Source organism: Aegilops tauschii, chromosome 4 (genome assembly GCF_002575655.3).
Source record: "Aegilops tauschii subsp. strangulata cultivar AL8/78 chromosome 4, Aet v6.0, whole genome shotgun sequence".
NCBI classification, from domain to species: Eukaryota; Viridiplantae; Streptophyta; class Magnoliopsida; order Poales; family Poaceae; genus Aegilops; species Aegilops tauschii.
In genome coordinates this window covers 525,775,728-525,784,276 of record NC_053038.3, presented here as the reverse complement: position 1 = coordinate 525,784,276, position 8,549 = coordinate 525,775,728, and the positions used below count along the sequence as shown (strand labels likewise).

At 42.7% G+C, this 8,549-nt stretch overlaps 1 long non-coding RNA gene across 10 annotated transcripts; it reads left to right on the top strand.

Annotated features, from left to right (window-relative positions):
• Positions 1-1,966: 1,966 nt before the first annotated feature.
• LOC120963179 (uncharacterized) lies at positions 1,967-6,040 on the top strand. Of its 10 annotated transcripts, XR_012182748.1 has the most exons (8): positions 2,054-2,256; positions 2,350-2,544; positions 2,695-2,992; positions 3,092-3,321; positions 3,876-3,992; positions 4,077-4,216; positions 4,288-5,547; positions 5,635-6,040. It is a non-coding gene; the product is annotated as an uncharacterized lncRNA (long non-coding RNA). The 10 variants fall into 10 exon arrangements; XR_005755262.3 differs by adding an exon at positions 1,967-2,047 and having other exon boundaries at positions 2,124-2,256; positions 3,092-4,216; XR_005755266.3 differs by having other exon boundaries at positions 3,092-3,296; positions 3,876-4,216.
• Positions 6,041-8,549: the final 2,509 nt, after the last annotated feature.

Here is an 8,549-nt window from a genome sequence, read left to right as displayed (position 1 = left end):
CGACCGATCAAGTACCGAACGTACGGCACCTCCGAGTTCTACACACGTTCAGCTCGATGACGTCCCTCGAACTCCGATCCAGCCGAGTGTTGAGGGAGAGTTTCGTCAGCACGACGGCGTGGTGACGATGATGATGTTCCACCGACGCAGGGCTTCGCCTAAGCTCCGCAACGGTATTATCGAGGTGTAATATGATGGAGGGGGGCACCGCACACGGCTAAGAGATCTCAAGGATCAATTGTTGTGTCTCTGGGGTGCCCCCTGCCCCCGTATATAAAGGAGCAAGGGGGAGGCAGCCGGCCAAGGGGAGAGGCGCGCCATAGGGGGGAGTCCTACTCCCACCGGGAGTAGGACTCCTCCTTTCCTTGTGGGAGTAGGAGAAGGGAAGGGGGAAGGAGAAAGAAGGAAGGGTGCGCCCCCCTTCCCTAGTCCAATTCGGACCAGACCATGGGGAGGGGTGCGGCCACCTTTTGAGGCCTTTCTCTCCTTTCCCGTATGGCCCATTAAGGCCCAATACGAATTCCCGTAACTCTCCGGTACTCCGAAAAATACCCGAATCACTCGGAACCTTTCCGAAGTCCGAATATAGTCGTCCAATATATCGATCTTTATGTCTCGACCATTTCGAGACTCCTCGTCATGTCCCCGATCTCATCCGGGACTCCGAACTCCTTCGGTACATCAAAACTCAATAAAACTGTCATCGTAACGTTAAGCGTGCGGACCCTACGGGTTTGAGAACTATGTAGACATGACCGAGACACGTCTCCGGTCAATAACCAATAGCGTGACCTGGATGCCCATATTGGCTCCCACATATTCTACGAAGATCTTTATCGGTCAGACCGCATAACAACATACGTTGTTCCCTTTGTCACCGGTATGTTACTTGCCCGAGATTTGATCGTCGGTATCTCGATACCTAGTTCAATCTCGTTACCGGCAAGTCTCTTTACTCGTTCCGTAACACATCATCCCGCAACTAACTCATTAGTCACAATGCTTGCAAGGCTTATAGTGATGTGCATTACTGAGTGGGCCCAGAGATACCTCTCCGACAATTGGAGTGACAAATCCTAATCTCGAAATACGCCAACCCAACAAGTACCTTTGGAGACACCTGTAGAGCACCTTTATAATCACCCATTTACGTTGTGACGTTTGGTAGCACACAAAGTGTTCCTCCGGTAAACGGGAGTTGCATAATCTCATAGTCATAGGAACATGTATAAGTCATGAAGAAAGCAATAGCAACATACTAAACGATCGAGTGCTAAGCTAACGGAATGGGTCATGTCAATCACGTCATTCTCCTAATGAGGTGATCTCGTTAATCAAATGACAACTTATGTCTATGGCTAGGAAACATAACCATCTTTGATTAATGAGCTAGTCAAGTAGAGGCATACTAGTGACACTCTGTTTGTCTATATATTCACACATGTATTATGTTTTCGGTTAATACAATTCTAGCATGAATAATAAACATTTATCATGATACAAGGAAATAAATAATACTTTATTATTGCCTCTAGGGCATATTTCCTTCACTTCTTGGCTAGGTTTCATGTTTGGCATGGTTGCGGGTTGGACAAGGGCATCGATGTTCATGCTTGTTCTCGTGTATGTTTGGTGCGTGTTAGCTATTTCAAGCAGTGCGAGGAATATCAACACTGAAGTTGACGAGTATTCTAAATTCAGAGGCACAACACACGTCAAATTTTCAAAATAATAGAAATTCATCTTACATGCATTTTTTGGAACACAAACACCCACTCTTAGTTTGTACCCATGAAATCGCACAGATAGCTAAAGTAATGAAGTAGTAAATTAAAGCAGGAGCGCGAGCTCAAATGCTATCGATATCCAGGACGTTCGATAGTGCATATGGATCTGGGCCAGTTCTTTATACGCGCGGTGGCGGCCTGCTAGAAAATGCGAATTGTAGCGAAAATACATAGGCGGCAGCGGTGGTGGTGGGCCATGTTGGCCCGTTGGTGTGGTCAGATTTTAACGCGCATGTGAACATCTGTCCGCCGTCGGCGAGGTGAGCCGTGGATCGGAATCGACGTATCCGTCTGATCCGTGGCACAAGAAGTTCACTTTCCGTTCGGTGCGTGTAGGTAGGAATTGAATGCAGGGTCCAGTGTCTTCTCCACCTAGGGCATGCTCATCTGGGAGCTAGCGACCGCGGCATGGAGAGGCGAAGCACCGGCGGCAAGCCACCATGGAGTTCCTGATGCAGCCAATCGGAAGGTACGTAGATCCTTGCTTGTCTGGCATTTTTTTCTCAAATCTTAGGCGTCAGGCTTTGGTGATTTAGAGGATTTCGTTTGGGCTTTGAATCAGATCCAGTCTGCTAGAGGAAGTAGGGGAGAGTTTGGTGGAGTAGTAGGTGATGGAGCAGCGGCGGGCAGTGGCTAGCGCTGATGCGCAGACTATGGCGGCCAAGGAACCGGCGGTGCACAGGAGGGAGAGCTCACTTCCAACGTCAGAGCTGTCAACGGGGAGGTTGAATCCTCTGGCGCCCGGATGGAACAATAGGTTAGTACTGAAATTATTGTCCCAGTGAGCTATGCAGGGATTTACAGAAACTTGGCGTGACTGGATACATCGTAGAATTAGGACAACTAGGGTAGAATCCGGCTTACTTAGTTCGGGCACTTACTGTCAGAAATTGGATGCTTTTTGCAGGCGGAGGATAGGTACCAGTAGAACCCCTTGCCAAATCGGATCACTGCATTTGAGAAGGCTGTCAGGTGTTATGCTGACAACCTAGCTGAAAATGTCATCACACCAATTCTTGGGACTGGTTTTGACTCTTTGGGCGACGCGTACGACTTCTAAAATCTGTACTCTTGTGAGAAGGGCTTTGCAATCCGACTTGTAAAATCTGTACTCTTGTGAGAAGGGCTTTGCAATCCGATATGGGAAGAGCCAGCTTAATGTGGAGAGGATGAAATGCATGAAGGTAATGGTGTGTGGCTGTTCGGTGAGTACAATTTTTTCTTCGGATAGTGCCTGCAAATTCAGTTAAGTTCCTGGGTGTTGTATTTTTCATTACTGAGAGTAATCTGGAAACATGTTGCAGGGTAAAGCTGGTGTTGAGAAAACGAGGTCTTGTTGATGTGAGTGCCCTGCTCTGATAAGGATACTACGATCAGAGAACAATGGCTGATATATTGCAGAGCATAGAGTCACAACCATTCGCTTTCTCCTAATTTTGGTGAGACAATCCATTGGCCATCGCACAAGCACATAGACGTGTGCAGCGGAGATATTGTGAAGTAGCTGAGGTAGAACAATGTGAACCTCGCTAAGGTATACAGTCTCATAGGAAGCATCTTTGGGTCGATGGAAAATGTTCCGTTCACAAAGAGGTCTTTGCGTAAACTATGTGGGAAGATAAATAGGAGGTGCTGAACCATATGCTGACGGAAAATGAATTTGAGAGAGGGTGGGAAATGTTGCTGGAATAAGAAATCATGCGGCATGTATTCTAACATTGTTCTGTTTTTCTTACCTTGGTGCCATCCCTGCTAGCTTTTCTAAACATCACCAAGGTCATTTGTAGTTTTTATGCAATTACTAGTTTAGGTCAATGTTAATTTAGCAATGCAGCAGAAGGCTTCCTTTGCTTCCTTTTTCATGATTATTATTGTATACCAGCATCAAGTTTTTGTATAGTTTCTTTAGGGGTAGATTGCAGTGATATAGTTCAATGACATCTGTTTTCTGCTTTTCTGAGTTGAAGGCTAATATGTGACTATCATCTTAAACAAGTATTTTTGATATCACTGAACCATGATTCAAGTCCATGTTATCATTTTTCTCACTTATTCTTCCTTTCATGTCGATTTAATGTCATAATACAGATGATCTAATGATGACAATCAGAAGACAAGAAACAGAGCGAAAGGGATACATTTTCTTCATTGATTTGATACTCACCAGTGAATACATTTTCTTCATTGATTCCAAATTCAATTCTAGTGTGTACTCTTGTACCTCCTCTCGAATATTTTTCTTGTCTGATACGCGATTCATATTTAATCGTCCTCTTGAAAGCGTTGTAGGTCTCAGACGTTCGTCCATCTTGCTACCATCTATTCGGAAAGGCATATGGTTGCCCGGCAGTAATGGAAGAAGATTGGTGTATGTTTCCTGGACCACAAGTAATCTGCTTGCATGACTCATGTTTTGATTTGAGTTACAGGTACTGCCTCAATGCCTCATGACTTCTGTTTTGCCCATGTGAGGCTTCAACTAATGACCTGGCGCCTGCAGATGATGTATTTTGCAACCAACCATTGTCCTGTTCGTGTGGATTACCAGCTGAAGAACACTCCCGTCTCTCGAGCATTCAAGCAAGTAAGCTTCCTTATGCGTTCCATGGATGATTGGGCATCGGAGTTACCACTTAATTGTGTGCATGCTTTTGCTGTTGCAATTTAAAGTGGACCACCCAGAGGTGCATTTGCACTCATTTGTGACTGTGAAATAAACCATCCACAATCAAATTGGAGACCTTTGTAATGTGGGTACTCTTGTGTCAGTCATACCATAAAAGGTTGACTAGGTGGCTTGTTTTCACTAACCTAACATGCTGACCTGACAGGCACGCGAAGTTGCATTGGTAAGCAGGTTTTTATGAAGTTCTTTCCTCTTGGCATGGTTAGGGCTAGTAGGAGAATAAATTAGCAAAGCTATCATGATCAAGAAGAGGTGACCGAGAGCGACGAACTGATCTAGGGACTGCAGACCAGTGTGCCGTACAAGCGCTAACTTCAGTTTTTTAAATTACCTGTAGAATTGACAGAACATGTATAAATTCCATACCTTTCTGGAACCAGTGCATGGACTAAATTTGTGGACATGTTTGGGAAAATACTTTTTCATAATTATGACATGATTAAAGCCACTCCAATATGCATGGAATGCTTATTGAAAGGACCACTCTCAAGCCGGCAAGAACAAAGAACATACAACAGTTTTAAGACCAGCAGCCTTCTTTGGCGTGCACATTTCTTTGTACTGGTAAGATAATGTCATAGATTGTACTATGTGGTATAACGCACATAGGCCCATTGTACTATGTGGTAACATTGTTGGGAGTTTTTTCGGGTGAATGGATAATGTGTCGTTTACGAAGAGTTCTCTGAAAAATCTGTGTGGAAAGATCAGCCAGGAGCAGGTAGATGACGATGTGAGGAAGACAATGGAAGTGTTTGCTAAATTGGGGTAAGGATCCACACTTTACATACCATGTGCAGGCAGACAAAGAGGGCCGGACAAAGAACTTGATGTGGGCGAATGGCAGCAGCAGGCTGCAGTACAGTTTCATTGGTGGTGTAGTGACGTTTTATACAACGTACCGGACGAACGTTTACGACATGCCCTTAAGACTTTTCGTTGGGGATAACAATTTTTAGAGTACTATACTGGCTGGTGTACTGCTACGAGTCGAGACCGAGGAAAGTTTTGAGTGTGTTTTTTCAGACTTTCCACGGATGATGAGAGACATGGCGCCGAAAACAATACTCATTGGTAATACGGCTTGTTTGATGATGTAATATGATAGCCTTACGGTCCTTTCAGGATGAACTGATTAACTTGCTTATGTTATGATTGCAGAACAGAATCGGACGATGGATGATGTCCCCGAAGCAACCTCGGAAGCCTGCAAGGTGTAAGAGTTGTGGTTTGAGGGCCATAGGAGAAACAACTGCACCAAGGCAATGAAGATGAGGTTAGCAACATGTGTGATGCTAGAGTGTAGTGCTAGGGCTGAGGGGTTGTTTCTCGTTAGTTGTAAACCTGTGATGTTGTATTATTGTGGACTATTTCTAATTTTGGGTTGTACTGGTTGGCAGGCTGAAGTGCAGTTAAAAAAATGTGTCGTTGTTTTAGTTAATTGCCCATGGTGCGAATGATGGTTGTGGTCATAGTTACATGCTTGATCTACTGATTCTTGCAGTTTGTAGTGCTGAATCTTTGAGGTGATCTTGCTTATTCTTGTAGCCTGGTTTGTTCTGTTGAATGCTCTGGTCTTCTTTTTTTTTTTTTGAGAAGGAATGCTCTGGTCTTCTTGAGGAATAAGATGGGGCGGTGGCACTATGGAAGAATCTTGGTGGGGCAGGGTGATGGAGAAAAATAAAGGGGCCGGTGTAGACGGCGCCCGTTATTAGCCTGGCGTCTGAGCCGTGGCCCAGAACAGTATCCCACGTCTGAGCCTTCCAGCGCTGAACGGCAACCGTCGCATTGATTGCGCCAGATAAGTGGGCCATGGCCCAAAATTTGTGGGCATATACTAACTGGAATACCCTGACACATACGTGGGCTGGCGGGGATCAAGATGCCATCGGGCGATTGAGATAACGAGCGCATTTGAGATCAAGCTCAGAATAGCACTTTCGATTAAAGCACCCGTTCATGTACTACTGCTATTTATCAGCCTCAACGACAAGTTTTCTTTTCTTTTCCTTGATGTGCTCACCATCATCTTCTTGTCGTGGTATTTTCAAAAATGCCATCATCTTGTGTTTTTTTTTGCGAAATTAATTCTTGCATGACTCACAACTCAAAGTTTACAATCAAGTTCAAAAACTTTTAAAGCGTCGTCTAGGCTGGACATAAGCCAAACAATAGTGCGGCCTTGAGTTCTCCCAAATTTTGCCATGAAATGACCAGAGGTGTTTTGGCAACGACGAATATGAGTAATGCAAGAATTATGTTCCCCCAAGCTTGTTTTGATCCCCTCAACCAAAAAAGCATTTGACAAGCGATTGCTAAGGAATAGCAATGCATGATTCCGGGCCACGAAGCTTCCCCAATCCCGGCCAAAGTGCCATGGGAGCTCATGGGACATTATGAAGTGGGCACAGAAAGAGCGACCTGTTGTAGGTGGAAAAATTGTTCATCTTTCATTTTTCCTTCTCTTTCATTTTTTTATTTTCTTATATTTTCTCTTGATTGCATTTTCATCATATTTTTCAAAATAGCTCGATGTGCACTTTCATAAATATCAATCGTGCATTTTTAAACTATTCGAAGGGGAGTCTTGGCGTAGCGGTAAAGCTGTTGCCGTGTGACCGTAAGGTCACGGATTCGAGTCCTGAAAACAGCCTCCTGCGGAAATGTAGGGAAAGACTGCATACTATAGAATCAAAGTGGTTGGACCCTTCCCTGGACCCCGTGCAAGTGAGAGCTACATGCACCAGGCTGCCTTTTTTTAAAATATTCAGCGTGTACTAAAGAATTTTCATTGTGTAAGCTAGAAAATGTTCGATGTGTATTTTAAAAAGTTCATTGTGTATTTAAAAATGTATGTTGTGATTTAAAATGGCCAATTCTATATTTTTTAAATTAATGTGTATTTGAAAAGTACCTGAATAAGTTTAAAAAATTACATGATATTTTTTATGTATAGAATTATGAAAACAACATTAATATTGTTTTAAAATACATGAGCAATTTGAAAAATTGGATGAACATGTTTTAACATTTTTTTCAATTATATGGTTATTTTTAAAATACATGAAAATTTAAATAAAATGTAAAAATAAAATTTTAAATGGAGAACCATAAACATACACTGCAACAACCAAAGTTTTTAGTTTGTTAATATAATCGTACAACAACGAAAGTTTGCCTAGCGTTCCGTCTTGAAAAAACTTATCGTGGCTAGCCGACGAGTTAAAATCTGCTTGGGCCCTGCCCAATTGTGGCCGGCCTTTCCGGTGTGCCCAGGAAGAACGTTATATAGACTATGCCTCTCCAGGAGTCGTCTTCAACCATGGATCGGAACCCTCGCCATTGGCACAGCCAGGGTCGGGCCATAGGTCGGGCAAAAGGGACGACCGCCCCGGGCCTCAATAGGGGAGGGCTCCAACTAGAACTTATACTAGTCACTATGCTCAAAAGCGTAAGTTCACACCACATACTAATAAGTTACACCTGGCATAGGCAAACCAATCCGAGTGGTGAGTCGAGTTCAAATACAGTAGTCTCTCTCTCTCTCTACGATGGTTGTCTTAGTATCATAATAAAAATTATGATAACTAGATTTAAATGTTTAAACCAATGCACAATTTTTAATGATAAGCGTGTAGGACATCTCATTTGCATCAAATCAAAACAAGTGAATCTGGACGACCATATTAGGTAATCGAATCATTCATAAAAGTACAATCAACAACTTTTTTTTATTCTTTGATGATTATATTACTGAACCCAATTTGCAAGTCAATATGCCCTAAAAGTTTCCAGGAATATGACTGCCTAATATACACTAGAAACTACTATTAAAATATTTGTTAGTGTGTATATGATTTAGGAATCTCTACCATAATATTCAATAATATAAGAAGATATATGAACACACGCATAGATATGCAAATATGTATACACTACATCGTTTATGCAATATTAGAAAATAAATCAGAAAAATTATTTTAACAATAAAGAAAAAATTGGTACATCATAAAATTTTCATTTTGTATAATTGATATACGTTACAACTGTATACCAATGAATAATATAACTATTAT